The sequence below is a fragment of the Hyperolius riggenbachi genome, chromosome 5, assembly GCF_040937935.1.
Source record: "Hyperolius riggenbachi isolate aHypRig1 chromosome 5, aHypRig1.pri, whole genome shotgun sequence".
NCBI lineage: Eukaryota > Metazoa > Chordata > Amphibia > Anura > Hyperoliidae > Hyperolius > Hyperolius riggenbachi.
Window position 1 is genome coordinate 287,116,744 of NC_090650.1, and position 18,530 is coordinate 287,135,273.

The following is an 18,530-nucleotide window of genomic DNA, read 5'->3' on the forward strand; positions in this document are numbered from 1 at the left end:
CCATGCATGCCATTGCTACCAGAATTGGTACATATGTTAAGGAGAATATTGGGTAGAAGTCGAAAAAATTTTTCTTCAAAAAGTAGTTTTGGAGGAAATCAATTTTAAATATGCAAAGAAAAATGTTTTTTAAACTGTCATTTTTTTTGTTTAAAAACCATTTTTTTTTTTTTGCATTTTTAAAATCGATTTTCTGAAAAACTACAAGGTCTTTTTGGAAAATTATTATTTTTTTACTTTTTCCTATTTTCCTTAACATATGTAGCAATCTTGGTGCTACTACCATCAGGGCCGGGTTTGTACTCTCTACCTCCCAAGGCCACTGTCACCAGCAGCCCCCCTTCAGTATAGATAGCGAGATGACCCCTATCCCCTTTCCTCCAGTATAGGTAGCCTAATGATGACCCCTCCCCTCTTTCTCTCTAGTATAGGTATCCCGATAACTCCCTTAATCCCTCCCTTTCCCACTCCACCTCCTGAAGTACAACTTGCCTCTACACCGCAGCAACCATCAGTGTCACTTACGTCTCTGCTGGTCTCCAGAGCAGAAGCTTTCTCTTCCCCTTCATCTCCAATGCTGCCCAAGTCCGTAGCTACCCACCACAACACCAATGTGTACAGAGAGCAAGGTGACCTCTGCACAGTTAGATGGCAGCAGGGAGATCAGGCACTCGCCTGATCTCCCTGTATTGCTGCATTTGCAAGCTTTCAAATGCTGCATCAGTTTAGCCTGCTGTTTTGGTGTCCTTGCTATTGTGGTGCCCTAGGCCATGGCCTAGTTGGCCTTGGCCTTAATCTGGCCATGACTACCATGTATGGGGGCTTTGCTATTCTCTGCCAAAGTCAGCAGGAAATTATGCGAAAATTACAGGAAATGTTAGGCAAAATTACAAATCACTATACGAAATCAATTGAATTTACAAATCATAATTACATATAAGCGCAAATGCGAACATTTACATGAAATGTTGTGTATTCGTAATTAGTTGATTACGCTCATCACTGGCGTGCAGCCTCCATTGTGTTTCTATGGCTGGGAGCCTTCTGTGCAAGTGCAATTACAGTCTTAATGAGTTGAGAATATGCAGAACGCTCACTGCCATGAGAGTGTGTGAAAAGTGGACACACAGACATTGGTGTGTTCAGGCCTTCAAAGTGAAGCAGTGCTTTTTGGTCCCTGCCACGCATCACGTAGCGCAGAAGCTTGCCACGGCTATAGCAGTAATGCTATAGTCTGTGCCCTGTGCACAGGTTAATTCGGGAATCCAGCGATTGCTGGACCCCAAATTACTTCTCTCTCCGGCCTCCTAGTTGTGAGGAGGGGGAATAGTGTATAACACTCCCCGAATTCATGCCGCAGTAGGGTGAGCCATCCTTCGTCTCACCCTGCGCCAAAAAAAGCCTGTGCCAATCCACCGTGTACACCTTCAAAGACTGTGATTTGTCATGTGGGGGCTGAGAGGAGTAAGGGGGGCCCAGTAATTTTAACCAGTACGGGGCCCAAACATTTATGATGGTGGCCCTGTGTGTTTGTTATTGGTATATATAAAATGTGTTAAAGCAGCAACATATACAGTATAATGTGTGCATAAACCATGTTATGCTACCTCCGTAATGCATGCTATCAAGAGGTAACTTAAACATCCTGGGCCTTGCAGCAAAGTTTGTCCAAAGTGGCTAAATAAGCATGAGAAGCTATTCAATAATGCGACCCCATGTGGCAGAGCATATTACCCTGACATTGCTGTTTCAGAAATCCTTTTTCAGAGGGTAGTGCTGAGAACTCCTTAATGGTTGCGGCAAGATGCTGTGTTAGTCACAGCTTTAAATATACCCCCCCCCCTTTTTTTAAAAGCTGTGACTGACACAGCATCTTGCAGAAGCCATTAACTCCTACACAACAGGCGCATCATGTATTTACGCCTCCTGCACAATGTGCACAATGCTTCACAACCTGGGGTGTAAATATACGTACCTGCTTTGTTTACCTTGCCACAATTGCTGCACTTTCGCCATTCATTTCTGCCGATAAGGTGATCAGGGACTGGGAACAGCTTGTTCCCATCCCGATCGCTGTCACTGCGATGAATGAAAAGCCGGCATCACGCTGACGCCGGCATTTCATTCACGTAAAGAGATACACTAACTACTTCCGAGTACTGTTTACCGTACTCTGAAGTTAAGTGTAGTGCCATCTTGTGGCCAAAAAGTAAAATGCACTCAAACATACACCCACATACACCCACATACCCTTTATATATAGTTATACATACTTTTTATTACATTTTAACTCATTACACTCCTACCCTATAGTTACCCAAATAAAACACAAAAATAAAAAGACACAATTTAAAAAAAAACTAAAAACAAATTGTTAACTTATAGACTTTTTAATATGTATGTCAGGAAGGAATATGACTGTTAATTTTGCAAATAAAGGATTTTAATTAGATATATAGAATTAAGAATCACTAAACTGAAAAAATGCACCTTTATTTCCAGATAAAATATTGGCACCATACATTGTGCTAGAGAAATATTTTAAATGTTGCAATAACCAGGACAAATGGGCAAATAAAATGTGTGGGTTTTAATTACAGCAGCATGTTTTATTTTAAAACTATAATGGCCGAAAACAGAGAAATAATGATTTTTTTTTCATTTTTTTTCTTATTATTCCCTTTAAAATGTATTTAAAATAAAATAATTCTTAGCAAAAAGTACCACCTAAAGAAAGCTTTATTGATGGCAAAAAAAACAATATATAGATCATTTCTGTGTGATTAATAACAATAACGTTATTAGCGGACTAATGGAAGGAGCGTGATATGAAAATTGCACTGGTTTTTAAAGGAGTTATCAGGCAAACAAAAAATGAGTTTCACTTACCTGGGGCTTCTACCAGCCCCATGCAGCCTACCTGTGCCCTCGTAGTCACTCACTACTGCTCTGGTCCCCCTCCGTCAGCTCATTTATTTTTGGCCGAAATTTTACGTGTTGAACCACTAACGCGTAAAAAAATGTATGTTAATGTACCTGCACCAGCGGGAATGCGTAAAAATGTACGCAATGCGGCCTGCCGACCCCGAGGTCGGCAAAAACTGAACAAGCTGATGGAGGGGGACCAGAGCAGCAGTGAGTGACTACGAGGGCACAGGATGGCTGCATGGGGCTGGTAGAAGCCCCAGGTAAGTGAAACTCATTTTTTTTTGCCTGATAACTCCTTTAAGGGGAAAAACATGTGGTTGGGAAGTGGTTAACATGGACCCAAATTTAAAATACAAGATTTCAGAAATAAAATCTATTTCTAAATTATAATAATACTCTGAGGAAGGATTTGCGAAACAGTGCTGCCAGGGTAATATGCTTGGTGTTATGGGGTTGCATTATTGAATAGCTTCTCATGCTTATGTAGCCACTTTGGCTTACTTGTATTCAAGTCTATGATGCTCTATGCTATTACTGTATTGTAACAAAATGGATGTACACTTACTTGTGACCCCTCAGAGTTCCATGCTGCCCCCTATATATTGGGTACCATTGTATCTGATATTGTATTATCTGTTCACTTATGTATGTGCATATTTGAATCATTATTACATACTTTTGCATTTATCATCTGCTGGTGTGCAAGTCAATTTTTTATACATGGTTTTCTAAGGCTATTACAGCCTGGTGTACAGACTGACAGCCATTAGATAGCAATTGTTTAAAGTGAACCTGAACTCAGAACATCCTCTTTGCTGTAAAAGATAAGCAACAGCATAATAACATTTAAACATTTTTTTCTTTTGTTACAGCTGATACAAATCCTAAAATAAATCTGCACTGTTTCTACTTCCTGCTTTCATGGAAGCAGACATATTGTTAACATCCTGTGCTTCCAAATGAGCTTATCTGCCATCTCTGCCATGGCAGTCATGGGATACAGGGAAGAAATCAAATCGCAACTTGTGATTAGACACAAATAAGGGGGAATTAAACAGGCTGAACTCTCTAAATACATACAGGGTGCATTTCTCTATGTTCTCCGTCTGTCCTGTGCAAGAGTTCAGGTCCACTTTAAGATTTGCTAATTGAGGTCTGCATATCTTTTTACTCAAAATATAGTGATAGACTGGAGATTTGGTGTGTGAGTTAAAGACTATATAAGCTCTTTCGAAGAGCTTTCTTTTCGAAGAGCTTTACCTTAAACTCTCTATAATATGTATTGCTGATGTGTTTATTAACAGTATCAATGCTAATTCCCAGATTACTACAGAATAGGATTATGGGCCTTCAGTGTAATTTGAAGAATTGGCATCTCTCCCATGTTAGCCTAAAAACTGCCTAAAATGCTCTAGCCAATGGTTATAGACATTTTTCTCACCTTTTTTTATTACACAATGTTCTTCATCCATGTAGGAGTTTTCTCATGCCTTTTTGAGGACAGAAAGTGTGCCCCCCATCACCATCACCATCTGTATAAATGTGTCTGTATATAGCCAATGCACTTCCACCTAGTGAGAGGCATATCTAGGGAAAACAGCGCCTATGGCAAACACTGAACTATGCTCCCAGGGAAGGTGGGCACCCCTCCAAATATTTTTGATGTGTAGTCTCAGTTGAATTGGTTGTGTCCAATTTGAAGGGAAGCATGGCCTATAAAAGAGTATTGCAACAGGTCAACCTATACATATCCCCCAAATAACAGTTAAGCTGCTTGTCCCCCCAAAAGATTTAATCATGTAGCAGAGGGTCCCTCTGGTAAAAACTAGAATCTGTATGGAGAACACCAAGGGTTCTATGAATCAACGCTACCAGTAAAATGTGCCCATGGCAGATGCCATACCCATACCCCTGTAGATAAGCCTCATTCATGGATTTTCATGCACCTCTGATGTACAGCATTGGACACTCCAAACAAGGTCAATGAGGGTAGTGTTGCAGGAACAATGATAAAAGGTATTTATGGTTAAAACATACAAAATGGTGTGAGTGTGTGTGTGTGTGTGTGTGTGTGTGTGTGTGTGTGTGTGTGTGTGTGTGTGTGTGTGTGCACGTTTACTTTTAATTATTTGTAATAAGTAGTACTAATGCACATTTATACTTATTTCAAAAGCCTAGGATATGACACAGATATGTGAAAGTTACCTTATTAAGGGGGCTATCATATTCCAGCATTAGTCATTCCCTGGGATTTATCTCAACTGATGTAGCAATAAGACCCTTGCCCTTGACATGGACAAGAGGGCTTTGGAAGAGGGGGAAAGTTTGACCCCCTTGAAGAGCTTTCCCGCCTTGTTGTGTACCACACAAACTGGTATTGTCCAGACTGTGGAGTCTCTAACTGGCAAGCCCAACCATTCTGGCAATACCAGCATAGGAGACAAAGGGTTAAAACAACTGGGAGGTTCACAACTTTTTTAATCATTTAAAATAAAAAAAAATGACAAATCTAATCTACTCTTCTTTAAAAATGGACACATACTAATTTGCAAAGTAAACATTAATGGATAAAAATAAAAACAACAATGAAGGAAGACTGGCTATTTTATCTACGTAGATACAGAACACAAAACAATATTTTCTCCCCATTAAGTTCATTGGAATTTGAATTAGGCTTCCATACAAACTCCCATTTTGGGACTGAACCTAATGTGAACTAAGACCAACTCAACCAACACTACTGCTCAACTTCTAATAATATTATTAAAAACTAAATGGAGGGGTAACTCACTGCAGCATCTGCCCAATAGCCATGGCGGGACATAGCTGGTGCTCTCCCTGTCCTTATGTCTAAAAGATGACTCTCCTCCCACTGTTAATTAGAGATGGCCCTAACAGTTCACCGGCGAACGGTTCCCGGCGAACTTAGGTGGTTCGCGTTAGCAGTGAACCAGGAACTTTTTTCAAAAAAAGTTTGGTTCGCCCATAGACTTTAATGCCCGCCGACTTTAGCTGTTAATAGCAAAGTCCCCTTACATAGTAAAAACACCAAATTTGAAGGGTATGTAGAGGAGGGCAGTGACTACAAGAGGAAACATTTTTTCACAAAGACCTTATATTTTTGGAGAAAATCGATTTTAAAGTTTCAAAGAAAAAAGAGTTGATTCATTAAAAAAAGAACCAATTCATTAAAAAGAACCGGATGATTCATGAACTGTTAATATAGCTTACAATGCGTCCTCAGCAGGACATATAGCTGCCGGCTCCCGCTGCCTCTCCCCACCTGCCTTAATCTTTCACCCTCACCTAGGCTGGCACTCGGTGCACGTGATTCCAGCTGCGCAGCTCTAGGGTCTCCTCCCGCCACATCATCAATATGCGTGCCTACATCGGACGCATCGGGAGGAGGTCCTAGAGCTGCACAGCCGCAATGGCGTCTATGCGGACTGCACAGCAGCGGCAATCTGTGGTGGCCATATTGAGGGGGGAATGAGAACCCGACCCGTTCGGAGGGGCCGGGACCCGACCGGGGCCGGTATTACTGCGGGAGCCATGGTGGAATAAACGGGAGGGCGTGGATGGCATTCTCCGTGGATCTGGATTATGAAAAGGTATTTAACTTTTTTCCCATTTGTGGCCTCAGAAGTCCTTTAAATATTGTTTCCTGCTATCTTTTTAACATATCCTGCAAATTTGGTGTTGCTAGGATGTAAGGGGCCTTTGCTATTAACTGCTAAAGTCGGCGGGTGATAACCAACCAGAGTTATAGGGGTGCAAAAGTGCTGAATTCTGCCATTGGCTTTTATTGGGCTCCCGATTTCACTTTCAAAAATCCCAAATCTTTTCAAAGGACGATGGTTCAGCAGTGGCACATTTTCTAGCATTGTAGGGACTCTTAGGGGGATCATGACTGGTGAGTTTTGGGCCCCTAGGCCAAAGAGGTCATAGCCTAGGGTCACAAAAACCTGTTCATTTTGGCAATGTTAATGGTGGCGATTCTGACGAACATAAATCGCAGCCATGGCCGTTAGCAAACTCTGAATCTCACGACATGTCTCATGCAGGTAGAGGGCATATTTTTGTACTTGCACTCCAATGTTGGGTTCCCTACATCTCTGCAAACTAGAGTTACAGGGGTGCAAAAGTGCTAAATTCCCCCACAGGCTTTCATTGGGCCTCCTATTTCACTTTGCAAAATCTCACATTTCTTCAAAGGGCGATGGCTCAGCAGTGGCAGGAGGTCCTAGAGCTGCACAGTCGCAATGGCGTCTATGCGTACTGCACAGCAGCGGCAATCTGTGGTGGCCATATTGAGGGGGGAATGAGAACCCGACCGGTTCGGAGGGGTCATAGCCTAGGGTCACAAAACCTGTTCATTTTGGCAATGTTAATGGTGGTGATTCTGACGAACATAAATCGCAGCCATGGCCGTTAGCAAAGTTTGAATCTCACAACATGTCTCACGCAGGTAGAAGGCATATTGTTGTACATGCACTCCAATGTTGGGTTCCCTACATCTCTGAAAACCAGAGTTACAGGGGTGCAAAAGTGCTAAAATCCCCCATAGGCTTCCATTGGGGCCTAGGTTTTGAGGGTACAAAAGCACAGGTTTCTGCCGAACGGTAAGGTAAGGGCCCAAAATTCAACAGCCATGAGCCCCCTTAAACTCCCTACAAAGCCTGAAAATTAGCGGCTGCTCAGCCGTACCGTTCGGCAGAAACCTGCGCTTTTGTACCCTAAAAACCTAGGCCCCAATGAAAGCGATACCGGGGCCAGTATTCCTGCGGGAGCCATGTAGGAATGAATGGGAGGGCATGGATGGCATCCTCCATGGATCTGGATTATGAAAATAATAATAATAAGAATCTGAACATTTGTATAGCTCTTCTCTCATGTCGTACTCAAAGCGCTCAAGATGAAAAGGTATTTAACTTCTTTCAAATTTGCGGCCTCGGAAGTCCTTTAAAAAAATGTTTTATTTTTTTTATTTTTATGTGCTGAGTGTGGGAAATCTGAAAAAAAGGGCATGGGGTCCCCCCTCCCGAGGCTCTGCAACCCCTTGTCCCCCATGCAGGGATCACCAGAATGCGGAGCCCCAGCCGTCTGGGGCTTCGCACCCTGAGCTATACCAGCCCGCATGGTCCATGGTATGGGGGTGCTCCGGGGTGGGAGGGGCAGCCAAGCCTTCCCATCCCGTCCCCAAGCCCTTGTCCAATCCATGGACACGGGGCTCTTCCCCACCTCCAGTGCCCCAGTAGGAGGTGGGGCGATGACTCCCTGGGGGGGTTCATGGTGGCTTCTGGGAGACCCCTTTAAGAAGGAGACCCCAGATGCCCACCCCCTTCCCAGGAGAAATGAGTATAGGGGTACAAAGTACCCCTTACCCATTTCCACAAAGGGTTAAATGAAATAAAAACACAACCACGAGAAAAGTATTTTATCATTCTATATTAACCATAAATACTTACTTGTACCTTTAAAAAAATTCCCACGCCAATATCCTCAGTAAATGATCCAACTAATACAGTATCCTCTTATCTTGCGATCTTCAATTAAGTTGATTGAAGATCTCCGATGCCCCCCACATAGCAATAATGCGTCCTTTGAGATGCATAGCTGCCAGCTCCCGCTGTCTCTCCCCACCTGCCTTCACCTGTCACCCTCACCTAGGCTGGCACCTGGTGCACCCATGGGTGCACCGAGTGCCAGCCTAGGTGAGGGTGACAGGTGAAGGCAGGTGGGGAGAGACAGAGGGAGGCGGCAGCTATGCGTCCTGCTCAGGATGCATGCTAAGCTATACTAACGGTTCATGAATCATCCAATTCTTTTTAATGAATTGGTTATTTTTTTAATGAATCAACTCTTTTTTCTTTGAAATTTTAAAATTGATTTTCTCAAAAAGTATACGGTCTTTTTGAAAATGTTTTTTTCCTCTTGTTCCCGCTATTCCACTTAACATTCCCAGCAATTTTGGTGTTTCTAGCTTTTAAAGGAGCTTTACTATTAACCGCTAAAGTTGCCGGACGTTTAATTCTACCACGGTCAGGAGGAGATCTTTAAAAACAATTTTCTCAAAAACTATAACGTCTTTTTTAATTTTTTTTTACCCTCTTGTAGTCACTGAAAAAACTCAGGTGTTAGACACCTTGAAACATCTTTTCCATTACTTTTGTGGCCAGCATAAATGCTTCTAGTTTTCAAAATTCGCCTCCCCATTGAAGTCTATTGCGGTTCGCAAAAGTTCCTGCAAACCAAACTTTTGCAGAAGTTCGCAAACCGGGTTCGGGCCATCTCTACTGTTAATTTTCCATTTCCTTACATGGCAATGGAGTGATTGAATGTTTCTTAAAAAAATAGGATATGCTACCCTAAAATATAATTATGACTTTTTTTATTATTAGGGCAATACACTCACATGTAAAAAAAAGTGAAAAGCACTTTTATCACAAATAACAGATATTTGGTTCATTCAATTGATTTTACATTTCAAGACATCTTTAGGGACATATAGCACTGTGATAAAAGCCTACTTGTATAACCTCTGTCCCTTTATAAATTAACCTCTTCTTACCAAGATAATAAGTCAATAAACTATAACAATGTTAGTAAATCACGCACACACACACAAAAACAGTTATCAAACATTTATTTTCTTTGCTTAGGCATTAAACATAATTTCCATATTGTGTGCCCCAGGAGCCAGGCTTCCCCACCTGTGGATTTTGTTTCATAAGTTACTCTACTCCTGCACACATTTGCTATAGATTCATGAGTAGCCAATAGTGTTAATATTGATAATTTTATATTACCAATATTATACTATTGATACCATATTACTCATGTCAAACTTGTCCTAATCCCTTCTCTCATACTAACCTTCCTACTTCCACTAAACCTAACATTAATCCCTCCTACTCCTGATATATCTAACCCTACCCTCCTAGGGATGGCAGAGCATGTGCACCAATGAACAGTTCCATGTGAGCAGTCGCTGCTTGTAGTTTATAGCTGGTGCTCTCCTTCAACCCCCACATTCAAACCACTACTAGGGCCTGAAATCTCCATTTGCGTAACATCGCCAAGATCCACCCCTTCCTGACCCCAGACACTGCCAAACTCCTTGTCCATGCCCTCATCATCTCCTGTCTGGACTACTCCCCCCTCAGAATGGCATCAACCCCCCTACAATCCATCATGAACACAGATGTCAGACTAATCTACTACTTCCACCATTCTGTCTCCTCAACTACCCTATAAAAATCCCTTCATTGGCTCCTGATCCACTTCAGAAGCAGCTTCAAGATTATATGTTTGGCCTACAAATCTATACTTGCCTGACCTACATCTCTAACTACATCTCTAACCAGATACACACCTGGCTGCCCATTCGCTCCACTAGAATCTCCCCCTAACCACTCCACGCATCTCGCACTCCCATGCATGACTACAGGAATTCACTAGAGCTGCCCCCAACCTGTGGAACTCTCTTCCACTGCCCATCAGGCCTGCCCTCTCCTTCAACACCTTCAAACAAGCCCTAAAAACTCACCTCTTCAAGGAGGCCTACCCCATCACACCACTGCATAGAAAACGCAATACAACACAATACAAACGTATATGCATAAAAAAGCAACATTTCCCGCACTGTTAAGTGTGCACCCAGCCTCAAGGTTTGTGTCTACCTTTTGATTTCATGTGACCAATGAACTTAAAACTATATAAGCCAGCAAAATATTTGCACAAAACTTCCACTAATATACAACAGGTTCTCCAGCAGTAGCCTCCATTCAAAGGCAGTTTATAATCTTCCCAAACATTGCTGCACTCTGAGGAAATAGGTTAGTCTGTCAGCTATGAATTCAATCAAACCTCAGATAAAAGAGAGATAAGGGAACAGCACCAGACAGGATAGACTATTGAACATCCATTGTTGAGTCATGTCAAGTGACAAAACACATAGGGTGGAGTTTGGGATGCATGCAGCATTTCTTTTCAACTTTGATATGGCTGTCATGGTAGATGGAGTAGGACCTTGTACTCGGTCGTAAGAGAAACTTGTTATATCAACAGATACAATATTTTTATGATATATGTTTTTACTGCTGGGGGACTCTTGATTAGAGATGGCCGGAACGGTTCACCCGCAAACTTATTCGTGCAAACCTCGGTGGTTAGCGTTCGCGAATGAACACAAACTTTATGGCGGTTCGACCCGCCCCTATACTACATCATTAGGGTCAACTTTGACCTTATACATCACAGTCAGCAGGCACAGGGTAGCCAATCAGGCTACACTCCCTCCTGGAGCCCCACAACCCCTTATAAATAGCAGGCAGCGTCAGCCATTTCACTCGTGTGGCCGCAGTAATTAGAGAAGGGAGAGGTGCTGCAGAGACATTAGGGAAAGCTTAGTAAGGCTACAGTTAGGCTTGTTAGGTTGCTCTTTCTTGCTGATACTTATTGCTTAAAAGCATTCCTCATCCTCAACAGCTCTTTTGTGAGCTAATGTTGTTCTTGTGATCTTTTTTTTGTGTGTGTGTCCCACAGACATTTGTGTTGCATATACAGCGCTGTCAGTCAGTCTTAGCTGCTGGACCTTGGCCCCTTGGTAATTCCTACTGTGCCACTGCCAGGCCCAGCACATTCAGTGACTACCTGTGTGTGCGACAGCTGCACATTTGTAATACCCATCATACCTACCTGTTGTTTAGTGCACCCACCTGCCTATGTGAGCGAACGCAGTCACTGTACCTGTTCACGGGACCTGTGTGTGTGTGTGTGTGTGTGTGTGTGTGTGTGTGTGTGTGTGTGAGACAGTGGCACATTTGTAATACCCATCACTGCATATGCCTACCTGTTGTTCAGTGCACCCACCTACCTACGTGAGCGCACGCAGTGTCACTGCACCTGTTCACAGTACGTGTGTGTGTGTGTGTGTGTGTGTGTGTGTGTGTGTGTGTGTGTGTGTGTGTGTGTGTGTGTGTGTGTGTGTGTGTGTGTGTGTGTGTGTGTGTGTGTGTGTGTGTGTGTGAAAGCTGCACATTTGTAATACCCATCACTGCATATGCCTACATGTTGTTCAGTGCACCCACCTACCTACGTGAACGCACGCAGTGTCACTGCACCTGTTCATGGTACCTGTGTGTGTGTGTGTGACAGCTGCACATTTGTAATGCCAGTCATTGCATAATTGTTCACAATACCTGTGCCTATCGGCAGCAAGTTGACAACAACTGCCTATGGTGCAAGGAAAACAATCTGATCCTCAACACGGCCAAAACCGTGGAGATGATCATAGACTTCAGGAAGCATCCACCAACACTGCCTCCTATCTTCATCGATGGCACTGAGGTTGTAAGGGTACCCTGCGTCTGCCTCCTCAGAACCCACATCTCCAGCGACCTGTGCTGGCATGCCCACACTGTCACCTTACAGAGGAAGGCACAACAAAGACTTTTCTTCTTACGTCAACTGAGAAAGTTCGGGATGGCCCAGGAGCTTATGTCTAACTTCTATACTGCTACCATAGAATCGGTTATCTGCTCATCCATACTGGTATGGTACGCTGGCTCCTCCTGCAGCGACAGATACAAGCTCCAGAGAGTCATCAGGTCAGCAGAGAGAATCATAGGGAAACCCCTCCCCCTGCTTGACGGCTTCTTCTACTCCAGACTGCATTCCAGGGCTCAAAGAATTGCAAGTGATCCCTCACACCCAGGCCACCGCTACTTTAGCCGGCTCCCACTGGGGAAGAGACTTCGGGTCATATCCACCAAGACAGCTAGGCACAAGAACACTTTCTTTCCCTCGGCTGTCAACCTTCTGAACTCTATTAAATGGCTCCCGCCCTAGGCCTGCAGTCAGAACGACTGCTCTGCTGGAACGGAGGCCCCAGCCTCCAGCATCACAGTGTTTAGCCGCCCAGCTCTGCACGGACAATAATGATTTGTTTATGTTTATTATGTCTGTTCTGTCTTAGTCTATAGTTCTTAATCTGTCATAGCAATTTGTCTTCCCTCCTGAGCTGTTTTTACATCTTCTGTGCCAACCCCAATTCCGGGCACGACTTTGGGTCGTGCTTGGCGAATAAAACCTATTCTGATTCTGTAATATACCACTCTGTGCATACCTGTTAACTGCACCTGTGTGACAGCTGCACATTGTATTGTAATACCAGTCACTGCATACCTTTCACTGCAGCTGTGTGACTGCACATTGTATTAGTGAAGTCAGTGCATACCTTTCACTTCATCCCCCCCCCCGATATGGACAAAACAGGTAGAGGCAGAGGCAGACCCAGAGGAAGGCCACCTGGCAGGTCTGTTCGAGGTCATGCTGATGTGATTTCGTGCGGCCCTGGACCAAAGTACAGTCCTCAGAAGAAGGCACGTCCCATCAACTCTCGTTAATCAACCACGTCAGGACGTGGTTGATTATTTAACACAGAACACCTCATCTTCCTCAGCCACCAGCGCTACTACCAGCACCACATCCACTGCATTTGACACTTCGCAGGAGTTATTTGGTGGGGAATTAACTGATTCATAGCCAATGCTGCTACAACAAGATGAAGGCGCTAAGCAAGTTACACCACCTCATATGTCTGAGTTAGGCGACACTATGGACGTAAGGTGTGAGGAGGAGGATGATGAAATACCTGCTGTTGGTGCAGTTTATGAGGTGTCTGAGGCAAGCAAAGCTGGGGAGGATGATTATGATGATTATGATAATATGGATGCCATGTGGGATCCTAAGAGGCAAGATGACCAAGGGGACAGTTCAGAGGGGGAATCAGAGAGGAGTAGGAGGAGACGAGTTCTTGAAAGAAGCAGGGGGATCTCATCATCAGAAACAGTGGTGGCAGTGTCCGGCACCATGTATCGCCACCTATGGACAGCCAGCCAACATGCCCTTCAATGTCAGCTGCTGATGCCACCATAGTGCCATCCCCCCAGGGGGGGGTTCAGTGTTTGGAAATTTTTTAGTGTGTCTGCCTTAGATCAGAGCAATGCCATCTGTTCTCTCTGTCTCCAAAAATTGAGCTGTAGAAAGGCCAACTGCCTTACGAAGGCACATGGAGAAAAGGCATAAACTGCAATGGGAAGAGCACCTGAGGAAAAGCAGCACACAAAAGAAAAGCCACCCTCCTTCTCCTCTTCCTCCTTCAGGTGCATCATCTTCAGCCTCTTTCTCCCTTGCACCTTCACAATCACAGCCACCTTCCTCTGCTCACCTTGAGTGGTTCCTGCTCCTCTGCCCACAGCAGCAGTCAGGTGTCCGTGAGGGAAATTCTGAGTGGAAGAAGCCAATGTCTTCCAGTCACCCTCTTGCTCGGGGTCTGACAGCTGGCTTGGAGGAACTGTTAGCTCGCCAGCTGTTACCATACCAGCTGGTGGACTCTGAGGCCTTCTGTAAATTTGTGGCCATTGTGACACCTCAGTGGAAGATACCAGGCCGCAATTATTTCTCTACAAAAAGCGATACCCAAACTGTACCATGAAGTTGAGAGGAAGTGGTGTCATCTCTGGCACACAGCGTTGGGTCAAGGGTCCATCTGACCAGACCACGGATGCCTTCTCTGCCAAGCATGGTCAGGGCAGGTACATTACTTATACAGCCCATTGGGTCAACCTGGTGACCACTGGCAAGCAGGGAGTACGTGGCTGTGCAGCGGACCAACTTGTGACACCTCCAAGGCTTGCAGACAGGCCTCCTGCCACCTCCTCTCCTCCTGATACATCCTCTTTGCTGTAGTCATCCTCCTCCTTGGCTGAGTGGCAGTTCAACTCTACTGGTGCTGCGAGCTCCCCAGGGCCTATGCTGTATGCCAGGTACGACGGTGTCACGCCATCTTAGACATGTCTTGCCTCAAAACGGAGAGTCACACTGGAGCAGCTCTCCTGGCTGCTCTTAACAAACAGGTGGATCAGTGGCTGACCCCGCAAATAGTGTTGCAGCTACTTGCATGAGTGTACTTCTGTGACCTGACCTAGTATCTACATGTTGTCTTTCTGGATGTTGACCCTGGCCTGCCTGACTTCCCGCTTTGTTACCAACTTCTGCTTTGTCCAACTTTGTACTTAAGTACCAAGCTATGCCTGTCTGAGAACTTGTATTGTTGTCTACCTTCTGCCTGTCTGAGAACCCACTCTGTTGATGAACCCTGCCTGTTCTAGAGCCTGCTCTGTTGTAAAACCTCATGCTATAGACCAGGCTGGTCATTGAGTCATTGCATTACCAGACTCAACCTGTGGGAGCGCTGTTGGACCTTCCTGGTCACACACTTGGTCAGCACTCCACCGGTCCCTCAAGTGCTCCTGACCCTTGCTTATGAGAGATCCCTGTCTCAACTCCAGTGGCCCCAGACAGTTGGCGAGTCTGTTTCTTTGTGTTTGTAGACTGATGTGGTGTATATTGCACATATTACAAAGCTGTGAGTCAACCTCTCTATTATCAGCCTATAGAAGAGCATGCAGCCTCGGGAGGGGACATAGTCCAGACATTCCAGACTCTCAGAATGGTTGTGAGTAAGTCTGGCCTTCTCACAAAGACAAGCATAAAGTGGGTCATGTGACCAAGCAACAAAGGAATCCTACTTCAAAAGTATTGATCTAAACTGCAACAACATTCATTTTGTATTATTTGGGGTGAGGTAAATGGACTGTCCTACAAATACATATCTACATAACTATCTAACTTGCAGTCCTGCAAGTTTTTTCAACACTAAAGTTTATTTGACTGATTTTTATTTGACTGAGAGAAATAAAGCCACAATGTCCCATTAACCACTTGAGGACCACAGTCTTTTCGGGCCCTTAAGGACCAGAGCCTTTTTTTCCATTCAGACCACTGCAGCTTTCACATTTTATTGCTTGGACACTGGGGAGAACCGGAGCTGTGACAAGGGAATACAATGTCTTCTGGGGCTGGAAGAAACCCCAGATAAGTCATGGTAGTTTTAAGTTTTCACCTCGGGAGTCCTTTAACCACTTGAGGACCACAGTCTTTCTACCCCTTAAGGACCAGAGCCTTTTTCTCCATTCAGACCACTGCAGTTTTCACGGTTTATTGCTCGGTCATACAACCTACCACCTAAATGAATTTTACCTCCTTTACACTGTCACTAATACAGCTTTCTTTTGGTGCTATTTGATTGCTGCTGCGAGTTTTAGTTTTTATTATATTCATTAAAAAAGACATGAATTTTGTCAAAAAAATGACTTTTTTAACTTTCTGTGCTGACATTTTTCAAATAAAGTAAAATTTCCTATACATTTGAGCGCGAAAGTTATTCTGCTACATGTCTTTGATAAAAAAAAAAAACATTGAGTGTATATTTAATTTCCGCTAACTTGTCACAAGTTAGCGGAAATTGATTTTAATTTTTTTTTTCACAAAGTGTCATTTTCCGCTAACTTGTGACAAAAAATAAAATATTCTATGAACTCGCCATACTCCTAACGGAATACCTTTGGGTGTCTTCTTTCTAAAATGGGGTCATTTGTGGGGTTCCTATACTGCCCTGGCATTTTAGGGGCCCTAAACCGTGAGGAGTAGTCTTGAAAGCAAATGTCGCAAAATGACCTGTGAATTCCTAAAGGTACTCATTGGACTTTGGGCCCCTTAGTGCACTTAGGGTGCAAAAAAGTGCCACACATGTGGTACCGCCTTGCTCAGGAGAAGTAGTATAATGTGTTTTGGGGTGTATTTTTACACATACAGATGCTGGGTGGGAGAAATATCTCTGTAAATGACAATTATTTGATTTTTTTTACACACAATTGTCCATTTACAGAGAGATTTCTCCCACCAAGCACGGGTATGTATACAAATACACCCCAAAACACATTATACTACTTCTTCTGAGTACGGTGATACCACATGTGTGACACTTTTTTGCAACCTAGGTGCGCTAAGGGGCCCAACGTCCTATTCACAGGTCATTTTGAGGCATTTGGATTCTAGACTACTCATCACGGTTTAGGGCCCCTAAAATGCCAGGGCAGTATAGGAACCCCACAAGTGACCCCATTTTAGAAAGAAGACACCCCAAGGTATTCTGTTAGGAGTATGGGGAGTTCATAGAAGATTTTTTTTTGTCACAAGTTAGTGAAAAATGACACTTTGTGAAAAAAAAACAATAAAAATCAATTTCCGCTAACTTTTGACAAAAAATAAAATCTTCTATGAACTTGTCATACACCTAACAGAATACCTTGGGGTGTCTTTTTTTCTAAAATGGGGTCACTTGTGGGGTTCCTATACCGCCCTGGCATTTTACGGGCCCAAAACCGTGAGTAGTCAGGAAACCAAATGTCTCAAAAAGACTGTTCAGGGGTATGAGGGGGCGAATTTTGTGAAACCGGTCATAAGCAGGGTGACCTTTTAGATGACAGGTTGTATTGGGCCTGATCTGATGGATAGGAATGCTAGGGGGGTGACAGGAGGTGATTGATGGGTGTCTCAGGGGGTGGTTAGAGGGGAAAATAGATGCAATCAATGCACTGGGGAGGTGATCGGAAGGGGGTCTGAGGGGGATCTGAGGGTTTGGCCGAGTGATCAGGAGCCCACACGGGCAAATTAGGGCCTGATCTGATGGGTAGGTGTGCTAGGGGGTGACAGGTGGTGACAGGAGGTGATTGATGGGTGTCTCAAGGTGTGATTAGAGGAGGGAAATAGATGCAAGCAATGCACTGGCGAGGTGATCAGGGCTGGGGTCTGAGGGCGTTCTGAGGGTGTGGGCGGGCGATTGGGTGCCCTAGGGGCAGATTAGGGTCTAATTTGATGGGTAACAGTGACAGGAGGTGATTGATGGGTGATTGATGGGTAATTAGTGGGTGTTTAGGGTAGAGAACAGATGTAAACACTGCACTTGGGAGGTGATCTGACATCGGATCTGCGGGCGATCTATTGGTGTGGGTGGGTGATCAGATTGCCCACAAGGGGCAGGTTAGGGCTGATTGATGGGTGGCAGTGACAGGGGGTGATTGATGGGTGATTGACAGGTGATTGACAGGTGATTGACAGGTGATCAGTGGGTTATTACAGGGGGATAGGCATACAGTACACAGGGGGGGGGGTCTGGGGGGGACTGGGGAGAATCTGAGGGGTGGGGGGTGATCAGGAGGGAGCAGGGGGCAGTTTAGAGTAAAAAAAAAAATAGTGTTGACAGATAGTGACAAGGAGTGATTGATGGGTGATTAGGGGGGTGACTGTGTGCAAACAGTGGTCTGGGGGGTGGGCAGGGGGGGTCTGAGGGGTGCTGTGGGCGATCAGGGGGCAGGGGGGGGGGGGGATCAGTGTGCTTGGGTGCAGACTAGGGTGGCTGCAGCCTGCCCTGGTGGTCCCTTGGACACTGGGACCACCAGGGCAGGAGGCAGCCTGTATAATAGGCTTTGTATACATTACAAAGCCTATTATACAATGTACATGCGGCAATCCGGGTGCTAGTAACCCGCCGGCGCTTCCGAATGGCCGGCGGGTTACAGCGCGAGGGGGGCGGAGCCAGTCGCCGGCGGCTGATCGCGTCACGAATGACGCAATCGCCGCATAACCACGCCCGCAGCCGCCCCCGCCGATGGGCTTATTGCGGTCGTTTGGGC